This window comes from Dipodomys merriami, unplaced genomic scaffold (assembly GCF_024711535.1).
Source record: "Dipodomys merriami isolate MVZ:Mamm:240054 unplaced genomic scaffold, mDipMer1.0.p SCAF_54, whole genome shotgun sequence".
Classification (NCBI taxonomy): domain Eukaryota; kingdom Metazoa; phylum Chordata; class Mammalia; order Rodentia; family Heteromyidae; genus Dipodomys; species Dipodomys merriami.
In genome coordinates this window covers 8005639-8025177 of record NW_027206113.1, presented here as the reverse complement: position 1 = coordinate 8025177, position 19539 = coordinate 8005639, and the positions used below count along the sequence as shown (strand labels likewise).

Sequence of the window (19539 nt, the reverse complement as noted above, 5' to 3'; positions counted from 1 at the left end):
TGCTCTCTCCCGTGATTATTATGAGTGGGAGTTGAGATAACTGGACTTGCCATTTTTCTTGTTTTTTTTTTTTCCGGCTTACTCTGCCCATTTAGGATGAAAGTAAAACCAGTTTTGTGCTAGCACACTATTTTAAGGTAAGCATCAACCAAAGCCTGTAGTTTCACAGTCAAAAGTCTGCAGATACAATCTAGCTAAACAGATATAGCTGTTCAACATCAATCAACTATATATTAATGGGCTACGAACAGCAAAGAAGTATTTGGCAAACAGAAATTATTAGGTTTAGGAAGAAATGTGGTTAAAAATAAAAATAGAGTGATGTGGAAAGTCCGAGGGAGAGTTAACTTAACTAAGTCCTAATCTCAAAGCGGGAAATAGGTTGTATAGAATGCTAATAAAGAGAGAGAGAGGAAAAGAAGAAAGAGAAAGAAAAAAGACAAGAAAAAATAGAAAAACAAAAATTAAAAAGTGCAACATTTATAAATTATGCAAAATGAATATGTGATATTCAGAGATGACTGTGGATAGGATAGAAAGGAGACATGTAAAACTCAAAAATAAAAATGCTTGAAATATTATATAGGTATAAAGAGGTAGTACTTCTATTAAGGACTTTATGTGTAAGAGGTTTTAAATTGAGTAATAAATTTCTGGATTGAATGTATACACAACAGGGAGTTAAAGTCTAATAATCTACTATGGGTTTATCTGAAGATGAGCAGAACAGCAACTAAGTCATGCAAAGAAGAATGAAAGAGAAGAAAAAGTGAAAAGAATGAGAAGGAAAGAAAAAAAGGGTCGAAAGGTCAGTAGAGCTAAACAAAATCAAATTTTTATAAAGAAAAAAAAGTACACACACATATACCCTTAAAATAATGTTATAAGAGGAAGAAAAAAAGTTAATAGAAAACAAAATTTTTTAATGTTAAAAATTAAAATTTAAAAAAATTAAATTTTTTTTATAAAGGTACAAAAAATGCTCTTTGATTTTTTTTTGGGGGGATGGGAATATCCTGTATCTCCCTTTTGTATGTAACTAGTCTCTTGTTGGAGTCTCTGGTATGCTTGTGGTGTTTGATTTTCCTGTGGCTTAGATGGTTTCTTAAGTCAGTTTGTTTGAGTAGGCAGAAAGTTCTCTGCTTTACCTAGGATTTTGTGATTCCCTCCCAAGTTAGTTCAATGGGAGGGAGATCTGCTTTGAGTATCTCAAAAGAGGGAGATGGCTGTTTCCTCTAGTATGAAGATGCTGTGATGACGCTAGGTTCTGGGTAGAGTTGAGTCCTTTCAGCAAACAGCAACTTTTCCCTGAGGAGTTAGCTCCTGAGATACTTACAGAGCCCAGCCTGGAGCCATTCTCAGGGTTTATGTCTACTGAATTTCAATTGGTTGTCAAGGATGCTGTAGGGAGGGGTAGCCTCTGGTTCAGTTTACCCAGGGAAGAAATCCACTCCTGGGTCTGGCGGAGCTTGCTCAGCCCGGCTGGGAGAATTTTCCCTGGGTAGAGCTAAGACTGGCAGGTCAGGTGAGGTTTCTGTGACCTGCTAAATGACTCTTGTTTCCTTCCAAGGCCTGAGTTGGAGCTAGCTGCTCATCCATACCTTTGTCAGTATCAAATATGGAGATCTCTTGTAGTGGGGATCTGGAGAGGTGGCCTTCCCTCCTCTGCTCCCTCAGAAGAAGTGAGGATGTCAGGCTTCTACTAACGCTGGAGTCTTAGTTCCTGGGTCCTCTCTGTCTACAAATTTCAGAATGAAGATGTCTGCTCCTTGTCAATTCTTGCTGGTGTTGTGTAGAATCTGCTTGCCCGCCATATTTTCCGCCTTTGTCCCGGACTCTCTGTATTACCGGTATGGTGGCAACAGCCACTGCTACTGCAGCTGCAGCCGCAGCTGCTGGCAAATGGTCAGATCTGTCTCCTTGCCTGGATTTTCCCTCTCTGGCCTAACTCTCTGTCCTGTGATGGCACACTTGGTGTGATTCTCTGGCTTAGGACTGTTTCCTGGAACACTAAAACTGCTTTCTATGTAAGAGCTTGTTTAGCCAGCTTCTCCTCCTCCATCTTCCCGGAACTCCTACCCTATTTTTTGTACATGCCTTTCAACCGTGTATGGCATGGGCAGCAGTTCAGTAAATAAACTACTTTACCAGACTGAATTCCGTGCGGTGTTCTATTCATTGGCTATCTTATGAAACTCACCTAATTAATATACTTAACACTTCAAAATTTCTAGTTATAAATCCATGGATATTTTTGTGACACATGTAAGTTCAGTATTGACAAAACATATGTACTAACTCATCGTTTAGCTGTATAATTCTGCCTGGAATCTTTAATAGCAGCTTAATTAACCATAAAGTCTATTTTGTTTGCTTTCCTTTGTTTTGTTTTTTGCTTAAAGTAATAGAAGAGTGGGTGGGATAATCTGAAAGGATCTCTAGCTTCATATTTTCTCATTACCCTCTAAGTACCTCTATGATGAAAACTTTAAAAACCTGAAAACGGAAATCAAAACAGAACTTAGAAAGTGGCAAAACTTCCCATTCTCCTGGATTAGGATCAACATCGTGAAAATGTCAATACTTCCCAAGGCTATCTACAAATTCAATGCGATAACTATCAATATTCCAAACTCATTCTGCAAGGGAATAGAAGAAGCAGTCCAAAAATTCATATGGAACAATAAAAGACACCGAATAGCAAAAATGATCCTTAATAGAATGAACAGTGCTAGAGGAACATCGATACCAAATTTTAAACTCTACTACAAAGCCATAGTAATCAAAACAGCTTTGTTCTGGCACAAGAACAGACCTCAGTTCTAATGGAATAGAATTGATATCCCAGAAATGAACCTACAGACCTATAGCCATCTAATCTTCTATAATGGAGCTAGAAAAATAGAATGGAAGAAAGACAGCCTTTTCAGTAAATGGTGCTGGCAAATTTGGTTATCTACTTGTAGAAGACTAAAGCTAGATCCTTGCACCAGAATCAACTCCAAATGGATCAAAGACCTCGGAGTCAAAGCAGACACTCAAATAGTAATTTTTAAAATAATGAACTGCCTAGTGCTTCTGGCTCACATATATAATCCTAGCTATAGTTAGGATTACAGGTATGAGAAACAAACACTAGGTGTGTGTTGTTCATGATGGTTTGTATTGGCATGTTTTAATATTGTTTGTTTCTTATACTACAATGCTCTTATTTTTATTTTCACTTAGGTGGGGGAGTGTTGAACCTTCTTTGCTTGAGATGGAGCCATGTGGAAGTTCTTGCCCAGTATGGCATGGAATTGAAATCCTCCTGCTCTAAGCTCCCAATGGACCTGGGATGATAGACGTATTCCATCACACAGAGCCAGGGGTTGTGGAGCATTGCAGGTAAAACTACACTGGTCTTGAAGTGATGTCCCAAATAGCTAGCTTTACAGGCATATGCCTTCAAAACCTTGTTGTATTTCGTTTCACTTTGAAGTAGTGTTTGTACATACTTAGAGATACAATGATAACAGACTACATGCTTAATATATAAAATAGTCAATATAATTAGCAAGTTTATCTCCTAACACATTGAAGGTAATATATTTTGGTAACTCCTGCCTCTGATAGTTATTTTTTTGGAATATACCATAAACATGAATACATTGATAATGTGCACTTGAAGACTGGAAGTTGATAGAGATAGACAAGTTAAACTATGTGCAATAAATATATATTTATCTATTGCTGTTCTGAAGAACATTATCATATATTCACCATTACAATACCACCATATATTAACCATGACAATAATTTTCCTGCAGTGCAGAAGTTCCTATTTCATAATCTGCCATCTTTTATCATTTTTACATTCTCCTTATGAGTATGAATGTTTTCTTGTTCCGTTATTAAGATGGAATTAAAAAATTTATAGAATTTACTGAAATTATCTAATTTATTTGGTTTTGTGTTGTTAAATCATTACAACCAAGGTTTCATGAAAGTTATGCTAACAGACTATATCACTAAATTTTATTCTAATTACATCTTATTATTGTATTTTGATATTAGGTTTTGCTGTTGTTGTTTTATGATATTGAGTGTTGTGAAGCTGGACTGAAACATGCAACCCCACTACCTCCAGTAACAATGTTTATCACCAGGTTTTGGAGGCTCTCTCCTCTCCAGTTCACTACAAAAACTTGCAGTGGAACTTTGGCACAATTGGTAGAGCACTACAGTGAAGGGAAAGATCCTCGGGATTGTCATATAGTCCTTGCTCAAATCTTAAAACACCTTTATGCACAGACACACGTTCACCCACATACACACACACACACACACACACACACACACACACACAAGTACATGCACAAAATGGCAGGCAATATTGTCTCTTAAATTCTTATCCAGATATTGGACAACATCCCACTTATTTGTGAAGGGTTTTCCTTGATTATTTTGAAGGAGGAGGACAGTTCATGGGACACAAACGACAAGACTTTAGTGAGGAATGCTTTATAAATGCCTAGCTTATAAACAGAACAGGAGTACAGTTTTTATCTTTAAATATTACATTCCTTCAAATATAGTATTTTAAAATAATAACCATTGAATTATGAGAAGACAACGCAGCACCTCTTCCCTTCTCCCCTTCCCCTCATTCATAAAATATAATAAAAGTTTCAAAAATGCTCTTCTGTCTTACAAAATGTTTGACTACATGTATAATGTTTGTTTTTCAATACTTTTTTTATTTTCCCACCTCTAGGTACTTACCTTTTTTCCAGCTGACAGCACACAGAGCCTTCAAGAGCAAACAGAAAAATAGGAAACAAAAAACCTAACAATGTCCTAGTAAGTGGATGTCAATAATACATGCAAGAAACACATGGCAGGCTGAGAGGGCCCTGAGAGGCAAAATGATTTGTGCAGGATGAGAAGAATAGTGACAAATAAGGGTGGGATCTGAGCTAGGAAGGGCTCTTTGAGACTGAGACCATGACTTTATCTAGGCCTAGCTGATAATGTTGGGATTTGACAATATCCACATGTGTATAGAGTGAAGTAGGAAGGGAGATTTCAGTCTACAGTTTGTCTTTGGGATGGTCTTATGTGAGCAAGCAGCTTAGATGATTAGGCTCTGAGATATGACTCTACCTCCCTCATAATGGAATAGAATATGGAACTCTGAGAGCCAAGCAACTATAACTAAAAGTCAACTCAAGCCAGCTCACTTGGCCTGTGGCTCAGGAACAAGAAAGATGCTCCTGTATTGTTTTCAAAGTTCAAGAGATTCAGGTCTCAGGCAAGAGTGGTGTGTGCCTCACTCGATGCTGCAGACAATGGATCAGTGCTAAACCACGAAACCAATGTCTCAGGCCTTGTTATAAGAAGAAACCAAGGCAACTCCGGCAAGGTAAAACTATGACAGGAAACCTATTTAATCTCATCCTAGCCCACACTAGAACCTTCTTCTTGTGTGCTTTTATATGAGTAGACTGAGAAAATATTTACTGTGTAGTTTTCAATCCACTCTATTACAATTACTCAATTTAAGTGTACTCCCATTTCCATGTTTCAAAGATCCATTCTTTTTTACAACCCCAGTGTGACAATGAGTCAGCCCAAACCCTGAATATGCCTTATAATATATGGTGCCTGGACTCAGGTTTGCTGGAAATTCTGGAAATGGACCTGGTCCCTGCCTACCAGAAAGCTGATCTCTTCTATGTTGGAAACTTCCTCCACCACTATAGAAAGCGGGGACAATAGAGCAGTTGCTGGATATTCTGTTTAAAAAGTGAGTATTCCTTAGCCGGGTGCCGGTGGCCCACACCTGTAATCCTAGCTACTCAGGATGCTGAGATCTGAGGATCAAGGTTCAAAGCCAGCCTGGACAGGAAAGTCCATGTGACTCATCTCCAATAAACCACTAGAAAACCGGAAGTGGTGCTGTGGCTCAACTGGTAGAGTGCTCACATTGAGTTGAAGGCTGAGGGATAACATCCAAACCCAGAGTTCAAGCCCCACGACTGACAAAAAAAAGTGAGATTTCCTCCTTCAAACCCAAGACAGATGAGACACCCTCCAGAATATTGGAATAATTGGTACCTCTCTGAGACTGTATCACTGGGGTCTTATCAAAGGAGCTTGGCTTGAGACAAAGAAGAGCAGTCTTCGACTAATTCCTTAGGACTGGGCTGCCAGAACATTTCATTTGCCTCATAAGCTAGTGGAGCCTTAATGATTTTCTTGCTGAAAGAAAAGGATTAAAAGAATGAGCCAGTCTCATCCAACCTCCACCCTCATCTAGGAAATCACTATCTTGGAGGCCTTTGAAGGAATACAGACAGAAGAAAGGATGAAACTTGAATTTGAATTTGGGGCCTGAGTTCTGTAACATTCGTAGCACTCTACCAATTGAGCCCCAAGTCTAGTTCTGGCCTTTGGCTGGTTAAATGAAGATGTGTCTTTAGATTTTACAAACTAGACTGGGTTCAAACTGATTTCAATCTGATCCTCAGATCTCACCTTCCTGATTGCTAGGGTTAGAGGCATGAGCCATTCCGCAGTTATTTGGAAAGATGTATATAAGCACACTCACAGTATTTCCATGAAATTGTATAGACATATCTTCACTTTTTTTAAAAGTTTTTATTCATTTTTTTATTTTTTATTTTTTAATATTATTTTATTTTATTTGAGAACATACTGTACAGAGGGGCTACAATTACATGGGCAGGATAATGCATACATTTCTTACCAAGCATTGCAGCCTCCTCCTTTGTTTACCCTTCACCTCCCTTCCCAGCCTCCCCCTCCCCCACCCAATTATACCCCCCTCCCCCCCCACCGACATTGTAAAGCTGGTTTTGACATGACATTTCATGTTTACATTACCATTTGTGACTTAGACAGTCCCATGTGTGTCCTGTTCAGAAAAGGAGAAGCAAAGAGTTAACTTCTTTCTCCCATTGGTACAGATCTTTCTACCATAACTGGGAGGAAGATGAACAAGTGAAAAAGTAAGTGGACATTGGCACAAAGAGAAATTTTGTCCTTTGAAACTTGGTACCTTTGACGTTTCTGAATCAAAGTCAATTTTCTTCTTTGCACACCAGTTGTTATTTTCATCAGAGGGTTGAGGTTTGGCACTTCAGCGGATAGCAGATTACACAGTTGTGGATGTGGTTGTAGTTTTGGATTCTCATGGATGCCAGGGAGGGCTGTATATAACAAGTCAGATCCATTGGGGAAACAACTTTCTCTTCTTATCACAGGGAGAAATTTTTAAGATTATATTTGAGAAATTTCTAGAAGTGGGTTGTGAGGAGCATCCTGCTTGCAGGAGTCTCTTCCCACTTCCCAACATGCAAGTCTTGCCAGAAAGAGTCTATAGTACGAGGTTCAGGATGGAGAGGGTGGGCTCTCATTTTCCTTTTCACTAATCTTCCCACAGCATTGTTTATTCTATCCTCCCTATGTGGATGGACTTCTACCCTGATGATTTCTATGTGCCTAAGAACCATGACACCCTGAAAGAACTTACACAGAATGTCAAGATCAACATGGTCTCTTCAGACCTGCTCTTCTGCTTATATATTCTTCTGGACCAGCTGGAGGAACCCATGACCCATGATACCAAGAAAAAGAGGAAGAACTTGTTTAGATGCCTCAGGGCTCGTGAGGAGGGATGGAACCTGGGTCTCTAGGGATGGGCCCAATTGGTCATGAGACCTTAGTACTCCTCAGTTTGGCAAAATGTCCTTTTATGGATATTCTATGCCAGGTATAATCTGTTCTCCTTTTGAAAGAACTTGGAAGTAGCCACTCATTTGAAACACCCTACATTCTAATCAGTGTTCAATCCAACCTCAAATTCTACAGCTTCTCCCATTAAATCCTCAGAAGTTTAGTCACACCTTAACTTCTAGTGTCTACTCTAAGATTTCTGTACCTATTTACATTCTCAGGTTTGCATCACCGTAAAGCAGCTCCTGCAGAGCTCCAGATAAAGAACCCATCATTGATGTCGTCAATGGTGACTGATTGAGATTGGAAGATCTCCAGAAAGCATGTGAACATAGAGAATTTTTTTTCAATTTGTAGAAAGGCCCAAGTAGGTTTTGAGTCCTGTGGACATCCCACTGGTTCTGAACCCCACATGTGATGCAGGTGTACCTGCACATAACACCAAGGATGAAGACAATCCAGAATGTCTTCCATTGATGTTCACAATCCAACTAGATCGCCACCAAGCCAGTCAAAAAAACACTTCTTGGTGTGCAGGGTAAATGTGTGCTAATGGAAAATGACCCCAGTCTATGTTCAGGAAAACCAATGAGTGAGGTCCAAAATCTAGATTCAGTTGAGGAAAGGGAATCTTTCCTCACAATACCCAGACCAATCTGACCTCTTGCAGGGGATTCAATTTCCAATTGAGAAATTAGAATCTGTCTCTACCTGGACTCAGGAAGAAAATCCTGTCTTTAATGAGGAAGTAGATCTCTTTGAGGACTCTGTGGGAGAATTTCTGATTCCTTCTCCTTTTCCTGAGACAATCCTTTTTTTTTCTTTTTGTCCTGATGTAAAAGGTTCACCCTATTTATTTTTTAACTTTATTAAAATAATGTTTTTGACATATTCTAAAATTCATGAATCCTAAATATATTTCTTTTTAATCCTACAATCTGAAACATTGTGCATATGTGTTCTGGGGGGGAACACAGAGAGACAGGGGGCTGTATTAGAGAGCCTACTGGATATAATGGGAAATGTTAAATGCACAGGGAGTGGCAAGGAAGCCAGGCCATGCCTGCATGGGGTCATAAGGTGGCTATAAAAGGTCTAGTACATAGAAGATCAGATGTCCTAGAAGGCTATCCTGTCAAATGCGACAAATGCCACAATACTTATAGTGGTATGTGGGCTCTCTTCCAACAGTGAGTTCGAATTTGAAAACAACTTCATTGTGCTTTGGACAAATATGGAAGAAAAATTTGGCTCCAATATTATAAAAAAGTCTACTTAGGGCTGAAAATATATAGAAAATATGTATAATGGAAAGCAAAAGCCATAATAGGAAAAAGAAGGTTTACATAGATGAACAAATATAAAATCAGGAAGAAAAAATCCTCCACATTTAAATCAGTTATATGTAAATACATGTTATATTCTTGATGTTATATATAGTATATTACATAGTATATAAGACTGAATATGATTTTTCCAACTACAATGGCATTTAAATTTTAAACTTGAGTTTTTTGCACAAAATATTAATGTAAATATTATTGGGGAAAGTAGTGATATAATTTGATTATAATTATAAGAATATATTTGTGTGTTTCTATATATAACACTGATTATAAATAGATGAATAAACATATACATATATTTGTATATATCTGTCTATGATGTGAATAAAATGAAAGTGAATGTAATGAAATTGACTATAGTATGTATAAAAAAGTTGAGTCCATGAGACTCAGTCCTGTAATCCTAGTGATGTGGGAAGCTGGGTTATGAGATTTAGTATCTCTTACAACCAAGTCGTAGATTTTCAGAGGAGGTCTGGTCCCTCCAGTGTAGCAAATAAACACATAGGCAGTGGGATCACACCCCCTGACCCCAGAGGAAAGTCAGTAGAAATCAGGACAAGCCTCTTATCTTATGACAGTCTACACAGTTCCTGTACCAACATGGCAATTTGTAGAACATCAGATGGAAAGTTGGCATTCCCTCCAAAAGGTTCCAAACTGTAGTCTCTGATCATACTGAATTAAACATTATTTCCCTTCACAAGATGCAAACACATAGAAATATGGCAAGGGCTCAAGATAGATGGTCAAAGACTTACAAATACAAAAAATTATATACTCTATTTCAGTAATTCATTGACAAATCATCAAAGGCATGTCTTGAATTTTTTTAAAGGAAATGGAAACATACTCTGAGTTTATCAAGAACTGGGTGATAGTTTGGTTGTTGAATTGTTGAATGCACTCCTGGGCAAAGGAGACACATATTTTGGGGAAATTGTGTGGGGGTTGGTGTCCTCACACACCTTCACAATACAATGGTCATAACTTCTATGATTTCATAGCCATCTTTGCCATAGCAGCAAATAGGTCTCAGGCACTGATTTTGCCCTAAAGTTGGCTCAACAACAGCAAAAGGCACAAAGAATGAGAGGGAATGAATACTAGCCACTAACCTTCAGCTTGAACAGCTGTCCTGACCAGAAGCTAGGATAAATTGAGCTGGGGAAGGCTGATCTCCATGTAAGGCCCCTGAGCACTAAGGACTAGGCACTATTACAGGTGTTGGAGAAACAGAAGTGAATGTGGCTCTCTCCTCAGCAATTTCATGACGTAAAGAAAACCAGAAATCATAATGATAATTTCTATAAATCAGAGACATGAAATTGGTGATTTTGTGGCAACAACTTCATATTGGGGATGTTGTTATGAGAGCCAACATCCAGGTAATTATCTAGGAGCAGGTACTCCAGACAGTAAGGACAGCAAATACATCGCCCATTGATGGGAATGGAACTGATTTGCTTCAGAAAATGAAAACAGCACTGACATGCTTGCTTGTGAATTAAGAATGGAAAGGTACAAAGGAGAAAAAGATCCAAAATGAAGATAGGTATAAATTAGATAGATATTGGATGCTGCCGGTTACAAGAAGAAAAGTTCTGATTTTAGTTTAAATCTAACAACCCACTGGAACCAAAGTGCTACAATAGTAGTCAGACACATCTGATTCAGTAAAGAATACTTTTAAAATGTGATTCTACCTGGGCTCTGGTGGCTCACAACTGGAATCCTAGTTACTCATTTGGCTGATATCTGAGGATCAGGTTTGAAGCAAGTCCAAGGAGGAAATTTGGTAAGACTTATTTCCAATTAACTACCAGAAATATGGACATGAAGTTGTGGTTCAACTGGTAGAGCACTAGCCTTCAGGAAAAAACTAAAGGACAGCACCCAGGCCCTAGGTCCAAATCCCAGGACTTCCAAAACAAAGAAGCCAACAAATAAAATTTGGTGCTGTCATTCATCACTTAGCATTCTAATTCAATATATTTGGTATAAGCCTTGGAAATTGTATCCTTAGCAAATGTTCGCCCCTGATATTTTGCTGCATTACCAGCTTTCAAAGCCCTGGCATCTACGCTGTCTCCTCCTAGTTAGCATAGCATTCTACCACTGGAAATTTGAAGATATATTTTATTAATCAGAATTCTGATCATCTTTCCACATACATCAAATGAGTAATAGCCACATTCTACTATTCTGAATGTTTTTAATCCTCCTCTGAGTTAATAAGCATTAAAGCTTAAAAATTCTACAGTGGTTATCAAGTTATTTCAATAGTCATTCTTCCACCCAATCGTGTAACATATGTTTATAAAAGGCGAGACTATATGAAAGTGTGCACATTATACCTTCTAACTATAATGCTCTCAAGAAGTAGGGTTTTACAGAAACTTCCTGATTGCTTTGTCAAATGAAAGTATAAGAGATTTAAATAAGCTACCTAACATCTAAGAAGGAAAATGCTATTGGCTTTACAACAAATTCATTTGACTGAGGAAATGGGTTTCAGAAATGCCAGAGGCAAGGGGTATTATTCAAATCACCTTATCATGAGGTACAAGCAGCCTGTCTAGATCAACCTTCCAGGAAAAAAGCAATGAATGAAAAACAATTAATGCTTCTAAAACAAGCCAGTTGGTGGTGGTTCATGCTTGTTATCCTAGCTACTTTGAAGTTTAAGATGAAAGGATCTCAATTCAAAGCCTGACCAGGAAGAAAACCTTCCTCTCTGCAACCAGCAGACAGGAAGCATCAGTTCTGTGCCTGAAGCCCAGCTGGATGGCCTCTGTCCACAGACATCCAGACACACAAGACCACCCCCATCTTAAATATTATCAAAACATTCAAATAATATCTCCTGTTTGGGAGATAACATTTAAAAGTTATATCAAAAACATTTCATAAGTTCCAGTTAAAATGTCAGAGTGAAAGTGGAAATATGTACTTACTCACTCACTTAAAGGAAAGTTACTGACAAGAATGATGTTAATGGGGCTAGAGGCCCATTTGGTAACTTATTCACTCCACCATGTTTCCTCACAACTTGTCAGTCAGCCTGAACAGTGAAATTTTTGAATGCAAGGAATGTGTTTGAGCATGTAGCTTGTGAAAGTAATAATGAAAAGCTAAAACACTGGAAGCTCAGGCCTGTAAAACTAGCTACTCAGGACCCTGAGATATGAGAAACTCAGTTCAAAGACAACAGCAAAAAAGACTTCTATCTCCAATTAAACAGTAAATGAAGAAAGCTGAGCTGTGCTTCAAATGGTAGAGTATTAGAATCGCATGAAATGCTAAGGGACAGTATCTAGGTCCTGAATTCAAGCCCCAGTACTGGCTCCCATACACAAAATACTCATGACAACACCACAGTATATGCATATGTTAGCAAGGGATGTAGATAAATGGAATAATGACATCATTTACCTCACTTTTAGTCTCAAGCTTTCTGTACAGTGTAGCTAAATCTGTGAAAAGCCCTAGGTTAAATCTTTCCTCAAAATCAGCAGATACATCCTCATTTCCCTCAGCACATTCACACATACACATAAAGGTCTATATTTTTCTAACTAATTTTTAAATACGTAACCATACACACATGCTTCAGAATTCTGTGCCATTGTTTAGGTTTCATAGGGAGCACAATATATCCAGGTTCCGGCTCATTCTTGTAATCTTAGATGTTCAGGAAGGTAGGATCTGAGGATCACAATTTGATGCCAACCCAAGCTAATAAATCCTCAAGATTCTTATATTCAATTAAGTAGCAAAAAACCAGAAGTGCAGATGTGGTTCGAGTGGCACAGTGACAGCATTGAGTAAAATAACCTAAGCAAGAGCTCCAGACCCTCAGTTCAAGCCTGAGTACTGGCCCACTAGCCCTCCAAAAGTAAAAAAAAAAACCAAAACACCAAATCAAATATATGTCAAAATATTTTGTAACTTTTGTAGCAAAATCCAATGAGGTAACATAGTTTCTGGTTTGTTGAAGCTTTGGTGGGGAAACCCCAAATTCAACATGTGTTTAAGTGATGTAACAAACAAGCAACCAAATAAAATTTCCCAGTAAAGAATCTTCCTTAGTATTCCCTGGACCCCTGACAAAGGGACTTTTTCCTATATTTTTTGAAAATCAGTGTTTTTTTTTAAGTAAGGGAAATAGTATAAACCTTTACTATAAGTTTAAGAGTCATTGGAAGCGCCAAATGAAGTGAATGTACAACAAAAAGCATACAATATTATAATTTTCTATGCCTCTGTTGAGACACTACAAACCTGTAATAGTGTGGCCTCTCAGAAAGAGAAGGGGGATGCTCAGCATCACTGGTCATATAAGAAATGCAAATCAAAGCCAAAACCACATTTTGATGCCCCTTACCCCAGTTAGAATGGCCATTATCAAGAGAGCAAATAATAACAGATGTGGAGGTGGATGTGGCTAAATGGAAACACACTAAACTGATGGTAGGAATGTAAGCTGGTTCAAACACTCTGGAAGGCAGAATGGAGGTTCCTCAGCAGACTAAACCTAGAACTCCCCTAAGATCTGAAGTATGTCCTAAGAGGAGACTTGAGCTGGTACAGTTTCTTTCATGGCTTCGCCTTTGTTTTAGGGATTTTAGAAGAGGAAAAACCTTTAATCAAGGTTTACTAGAACTTGGTTCCAACCAGCCCAGTTCCTGGAATGGACAGAATTGCCCTATGTTCCCTCCCCTTAACAACCTAAGTCACCTTGATTGTTCTGTTACAGACTGACCAATAAAACAGATAGATTGTAAACTGGCTCCTACTGGCAACATCTCGAGCTTACCGAGCTTACTGTAAACTGTACCTTATTCACGTGCTTATGGTAAACTCCACTAAACTCCTCCTTTGTGTATTCTTACCGTAAACTCCGCTTTTTGCGCGTACTTCACCTTACCCACTGAATTAGTGAGTCATTTAAACCAAAAGTTATAGGCGGGTTTAAACAGCCATTATGTGACAAATAACCTCATTGGCCACCTCCATGTTATCTAGTATAACTGTGCAATCTTTTGTATGTGTGTCAATCTCATTGGTTACCTGCATGACCAGGTTTGGCCTCCTGAATTTTGCCTTTAAAAACCAAAGTACATGGGCCCCTAGGGGTCACAGTACCAGCTCCCACTCCTGTGCTGCGGCCCAACCAGTCAGTATAGGAGCCTTCTTAATAAAGTCGCTTCTTTGTTAACAACTTTGTTGCTGTGGGCTCTGTCACTCTGGACGAATAGGTGGTCTGGCCTGCTTGAGTAGGGGTCTTCCTACTACAGATCCAACAATCCTACTCCTCAGCATTTATCCAAATGATCTCAAACTAAGGCACAATAAGCTACCAGCACAACTATGTTCATTTCATCATTGTTTACCATAGCTAAGATACAGATCCAACACAATTGACTCAATAGATGAAAGAATCAAGAAAATGTGGTATATTTACACAATGGAATTTTATGCTTCTATCAGAAAGAATGAGACAGTCCCTTTTGTAAGAAAATGGAAAGACTTGGAAAAAAATCATATTAAGTGAAGCAAGCCAGGCCAAAAGCAACATGAGCTCTATGATTTCCCTCATTTGCAATGAATAGCATTAGCCTGTTACTCCTTAAAGTGGGTCATAATAGCTCAGGAGTTATGAACATATATATGACCATACAAAATGATGCTATTTGAAATGAACGCCAAGACATAGAAACAGCAGGTCTTCTTTTGTTTAATTGTCAAGCTTGATGTAGCCAATGTACCGCAGCTAGTTCTTTCTTCTTACTTTATGTCATTTTTCTTTTCCTATTGGTTTTATCCATGGAAATTACTGTTTTTGATTCTGGTACCCTGCATCCAGTATATTCATTTATTTGATTGGGGAAAGGGAAGAGAAATACCAAAATGCTGAAAGAAGTACAAAAGGTGAACCATTGCAACAATGATACCCACAGGACACTATAGCGGAAATTAACTTTACAATGTAATGGTGGGAGAGGGGCAATGGGGGAAGGGACAAAAGGAGAAGAAAACTGAAGTGGGTAACAATGTTCAATGAGAAATGTAACTAACTCATGTAAATGTAACCCCTCTGTACAGCATCTCTAATATAAAATAGATTTTTAGAAATATAAAAATTAAAAAAGTGTTTTTCTCAAAAAATCTCAATCTGATACCAACGGAACTACTGAGTTCATGTCAAAGAGTGTTTGGGGACTTTCAAGAAGCTAGTACTAAGTACATATAACCACAATTAAGTGATAATAAGAAAAGTAGCTCTTTTTATTGTATTATATGAGTAAAGGAAAATTTCATTTCTGTTTCCTTATAATTTATGTTTGTGATCTTTGTTGTTCCCAAGTCAGACTAATGTCTTGTTCTTTGCTTTCTTTGGTATGTATAGCTTGGACATGTAATCTGAGGTATAAGAAGCATTCGTTGTTCAATTTGGAGGCCTAGCATAGAAGCACTCCTCCCTGGCGAAGAAGTTAGACTGGAGGACCCCTAACACTCACTGTGGTTTCTCTCCCACAGCTCACTGAGGAATTTAGGAGTTTGAGACTGTGACTGCTAATTAAGTGCCTCTTATGATTAAGAATTATTGGTAGAATTTGAAAAAAAATTTTGGTAATAAATAGACTAGAAAAAATGTTATTTGCTATTTTTTATCACTGTATTTCTTTTTGTCTAAGTATAAAAGCCAGCCTTACACTAATGGCCTAAAATAAGCAAAATGAGCTTATAGAGCTCAGATCATTTCTTTCCACAGAAGATGACAGCAGAAGAAGAAATACAGGTCCACAACTGGCCCAAGCAAGAGAGAGTGATGTCTCCTTAACTCTTAGGATCGAATGCTCAATGAGGAGCATTCAGGACTAATGACAGCTTAAGGACCTAACATTCCCTGTGTTGTTCCATGATAGGAAGCACTCACCAGTCTCCCATAATACTGTAGCTGCCACACCTGACTGGTGACCTTGGCTGTGTACTGAGAACTCCCAGCAGGGCTTTGCCATGGCCACTGGAGAGTCAGGATTGCACTCTAAGAGGACATAGAGGAAGGTGGTAACATGGCCTGAGTCAGGGTTTTGTCAGATATATATGATTTGTAACAGGCACTACTGTCTTCTGGCTAAGAATGTGGGGTCCTGCACACTAATTTAGCACAACAAGTGTTAGCTTCCACCATTTCCTTATGAAAGCCAAAAGAAGGTCATTAATGCCCTCTGGGCATATTTTCATCAATATTTAGCAGGTAAAAAGCTACATAAAATCAAGTTCATCATGAGGAAAAAATCCAGATGAAAACCGAATTGCAGGAGCATTTACAAAAAAATGTTTTTCTGTACAAATCAAATGTGACAAAATATTTAAAGTTATTGAAGCTTTGAAAGTTAAATTGATTTCATTTTTACTATGATTGCAATTGTCTTTTATATTTCAACTACTTAACGAAAAGAAGGTAGGCCACGTACGACCAGTGGCTGACACCTGTAAGTCTAGCTATTTAGAAATCTGAGATCTGAGGAAAGTGAATTGAAGCTTGACTAGGTAGGAACAACCTGTGATACTTGATCTCCAATTAACCATTCAAAATCAAGAAGTGGAAGTTTGGTTCAAGTTGTATTCTTTTACCCTTGAGTAAGAAAGCTAAAGGTCAGCTCCCTGAGTTCAAGCCCCAGTATTCACACACACACACACACACACACACACACACACACACACACACACACACACACACACACACACACACACACCCTATCTCAAAAATAACCAGTGACCAGGAAACAGACACAAGATGGTATTTTTCTTACACTTTTCATTTTTGTTGTTTTTTAAAAATTTATCTCTCTTTGAGAAGTTAAAGGGGTCATAGAAGAGGAGGGACAAAGGATAAACATGTGAAATAGCGGTATTCAATTGGTACTATTTTGAAAATGACCTATGCAACTTGTTTGTGTGGAAGGATGGGAAAACTGGAAGAGATGAAGAGAAACGATGACATTGTCCAAAAAGAAATGTCCTCAGGGAAGTAGAGCTGTAGCTCAATATGAGTGCCATTCTTCAGCAAAAGAGCTCAAAGACAGTGTCCAGGCCCTGAGTTCAAGCCTCTTTACTGACTAAAACAAAAACAAAGACAAAAGAAATGTAATCACTATCACATGAATGTAACTAAAACCTCCACAGCACAACAGCAACAATAATAGTAACAGATAGAAGAAGAAGAAGAAGAAGAAGAAGAAGAAGAAGAAGAAGAAGAAGAAGAAGAAGAAGAAGAAGAAGAAGAAGAAGAAGAAGAAGAAGAAGAAGAAGAAGAAGAAGAAGAAGAAGGAAGTTAATAAAACCAAACCAATGAGAGAAAAATTGAGAGAGCAAAGGAAGGGCTGACCTTTCAAAAAAAGAAATATATCCATACCTGATTTATATGACTGTATCATCTGTGTAATTCACTTTTAGAATAATAATACAAACAAAAAAATATAGTGCGGGAGGCATAACTCAAATGGGAGGTCAGACTAATATGTATGTGATACCAACGTCAAACCCATTACCAATTTCCCCTTCCAAAATGAATCTTCTCATCATTTGTGCTTTCCCTAGCTTATGAAAGGGAGTGCAAACAGTTAAAGAGAGAGAAAGATAATCATATAATGCTCAAAGCTGGGACCACATACTCTTATGCACCAGCTGTAAATAGTCAAGCTTACACAGAAATTCAGTATCATCCAAATCAGCAAGCAATTCACTTTGAAGGATAGGGATAATGGGTGCAGGGTGTCCCTACATTATTTCAAAAAGAGTAAAGCCAAGCTGATAGTGTGAATTTCTTACTCAAAACAGGGCAAAAGGAAGGGGAGATACACAGTCTGTGCCAGTCTCCAAGGCCAATTTAGTTAAGGTATCTTTTAGAGACCGATTCATTTTTTCTACCTGCCCTATACTCTGAGGTCTATAAGCACAGTGCAATTTCCAGTTCGTCCCAAGTGCCGCAGTTATTCCCTGACTTACTTTTGAGAGAAAGGCCAGTCTGACCTGATGGTGGATGGGAAGCCATATACCTGGGTAGGATTTCTTCCAGGATCTTCTTAGCCACGGCATTCACGGTCTAATGCTTTTTTGGGTAGGCTTCAACCCATCCTGAAAAGGCATCTACCAAAACTAGCAAATATTTATATCCAAATTTTCCAGTTTTAATTTCTGTGAAGTCTACTTCCCAATACACACCTAGCCTATCTCCACGGAGTAGAGCTCCTTTTGCAGCTGGTTGATTAGGGGCATTGGTAAGCTGACAGGCTTTACAATTTTTAACAATGTCTTCAATGAGTTGATTTCCTTGCTTAATTTTTACTTCTGAGTGTCAGACCAAGTCCTGCATTCTTCGGGTTCCCATGTGAGAGACCCGATGGATTCTCTTAAGAATCCCCTTGCCCAATCTTTGTGGCAAGATAAGTTTCCCCTCATGTGTTTTCTACCAGTCTTTGTTTCCTTCTCTGTCCAGGGGTTTATAGGCCATGGGAATTTTCTTTATCCACTCCAAGTCTTCTTGGGAGTACTGAGGCTCAGAAAGCAAAGCTCATGGCCCTGGGTCTACTAGAATCAGTACTTCTGCTCTGGGCTGGAGGGCTGCCTCCCTAGCTGCCTGATTGGCCAAGTTATTTCCTTTGGTTATAGAATCAGTTCCCTTTTGATGGCCAGGGCAGTGCATAATGGCAATATTTGCTGGTTCCCATATGGCCCGGATGAGGCTTAAAATTTCTTGTTTGGTTTTAATAGTCTTCCCTTAGCTATCAGTATCCCCCTCTCTTGGTAAATGGCTCCATGCACATTCACGGTGGCAAAAGCATACTGACTGTCCGTGTAAATGTTTAGTCTTTTCCCTTTTCCCACTTTTAGGGCTTTTGTTAGTTTCCCTAGTTCTGCTCTTTGTGCAGACTTTCCCTGGGGGAGTATTTCTGCCCACACTATCTCAGTGTCCGTGGTGACTGCTGTACCCGTGTACCCTTCTCCATCTCAAATGAAACTGCTGCTGTCTGTGAACCAAGTAAGCTCAACATACGATGGTGGCAAGTCCAACAAGTCTGGCCTCTTTTCTTGGCCCGTTCTCTCTTTTCATGTTCAATTTCATGTTCTCTGTCTTTCCTTTCCAGTCTTTGCTCCTCGGTCTCTCTTATTGTAAACCTTTTCCACCGTGGCTACTAGATCCCTAATACACTTTTTACCAAGTCTGTCTAGAGCCTGCAACTTTCGCTGTATATCTGGTGCAGCCTGATTTATATAGACAATCATAACCATCTGAGCCGACTCCAGGGTCTCTAGATCATATGGGGTATATTGACTAAAAGCTTCAATGAGCCACTCAAGATATGCTGCTGGACTTTCCCTTCCTCCCTGTCTAACATCATAAACTTTGGCCATATTTGTAGGTCTGGGAGCTGTGGCCTGG

General features: G+C 38.7%; 1 long non-coding RNA gene across 3 annotated transcripts; it reads left to right on the top strand.

Annotated features, from left to right (window-relative positions):
* The first annotated feature begins 5298 nt into the window (after positions 1-5298).
* LOC138811605 (uncharacterized) lies at positions 5299-7898 on the top strand. Of its 3 annotated transcripts, none has more exons than XR_011367446.1 (3): positions 5299-5404; positions 6972-7013; positions 7448-7898. It is a non-coding gene; the product is annotated as an uncharacterized lncRNA (long non-coding RNA). The 3 variants fall into 3 exon arrangements; XR_011367444.1 differs by lacking the exon at positions 6972-7013 and adding an exon at positions 5657-5788; XR_011367445.1 differs by lacking the exon at positions 6972-7013 and adding an exon at positions 5596-5788.
* The last annotated feature ends 11641 nt before the right edge of the window (positions 7899-19539 follow it).